We start from the raw sequence: 1,516 nt of genomic DNA on the forward strand, positions 1-1,516 counted from the left end.
CTCCGGCACGCTCCAACCCACCCGTGCGTGGGAAGGAAGCGCGAGGCACCGGGAAGGAGGAGATGGAGTGCCCGGGGGTGCCCCGGGGAGCACCGGCGCGGCACGGGCGGGGTGGCAGCTGGGCACTGGGGCAGCTGGGTGACACCGGGCCTGTCGGTGGTGGGTTATTGAGGAGAAGGTGTGGGGCAAGGCCAGGCCCCGGGGGGACGGGTTCTCCATGAGGAATCTGGGAGACCACGGCACAGTTAACCGGGTGTGGGGTGCCCGGATGCCGGGGTGCCCGTGGGGCGCGGGCGCTGCGCTCTGGCTCCGTGCAGCCGTGGGCTGGACACCGTGCCACGGTGAGCTGTGTCTCCGCAGAGCTGGGACATGGCCAAGGGTGTCCCTGCCCTGCGCCCAGTCCTGGCCCCGCCACCCTCGGTTGTTCCCCTTTTGAAGAAACGCATTAAATTTTAATCATTTTATATAACTGCTTGGGGAGGTGGGTAGAGACTGGAGCAGCCACGCTGGTGGCAACAAGGGCGCTGCGGCGCTGGGCGAGGGCTGGAGCTGGGGCTCACCCCCCCGGGCTGCGAGGCTTTTGGGGGGCTCACTGCAGCCCCAGGGGGGCAACCCCAGCTCCAGCTCTGGCTCTGGCAGGGGGTCCCAGGGGACTGTTCAGCGCTGGGGGGGGGCGGTGATGGGGCCGGGGGGCTGCTCTGAGCTGGGGGTGGCTCTGCAGAGCCACAGGGCCCAGCTCCAGCCTCACTCTCCCCACGGCATCCTGCCTGTGCCACCCTGGGCAAACGCGTGTCCTCCAGCCCCGGCCATCCCGTGGGGTGGCTGGTGGCGTGGCCGGTGACACGGCTGGCCTGGCTAAGGATGTGGACACAAACTACCAGGACACGGTTGCTTCAAAACCCCGCTCCAGGCGCTTGCCCGGGCCACGTGCCCCCACGCTTTGGGCAGGGGCTGCCACGCAGCGTGGCAGGTGGCCACAGGGCCAGCACGTGCTGCCGTGCGGCTCCCGCCACTGTGCCCAGCGAGGCGTTAACCAGGTGATTGTTCCGCTGCATTTTTCTAACCAGCGCACACCGTAATTATCGTTATTAGCAAATTACATGGCGCGAGGGGCTCGGCGGGTGGGTGGCAGCTGGTGGGCCCCGGTCTGCTGGAGCAGGGGGGTGTCTGGGACCCCGGGGGGGTGCACCCTGCCCGGGGCTGTCCTGGGTGGGCAGCGTGGCCACGGGCAGGGGTGGGTGACGCGTCCCGGGGTGCCCCAGGGGGGGATGCCCACGGGTGGGTACCCCTTGTCCCGCGCAGCGTGTCACACCGGTGGCAGCTCCCCGGCCCCACGCGTGTCCCCCCGCTCCCCCCCTCTCCCCGTATACGTGGCCGGGGGTCCCGGGGGGCCGGGAGGCGGCGGCAGGGCCGCACCGGAGCCATCTTGTGCCGCCGCCGCCCGCTCTGACTCCCGGGGAAAATCCACCGCCGTGTCTTGGCTGCGCCGCGGCCCCGCTCCGCGCCGCTCCGCGCC

This window comes from Strix aluco, chromosome 26, assembly GCF_031877795.1.
Source record: "Strix aluco isolate bStrAlu1 chromosome 26, bStrAlu1.hap1, whole genome shotgun sequence".
Lineage (NCBI taxonomy): Eukaryota > Metazoa > Chordata > Aves > Strigiformes > Strigidae > Strix > Strix aluco.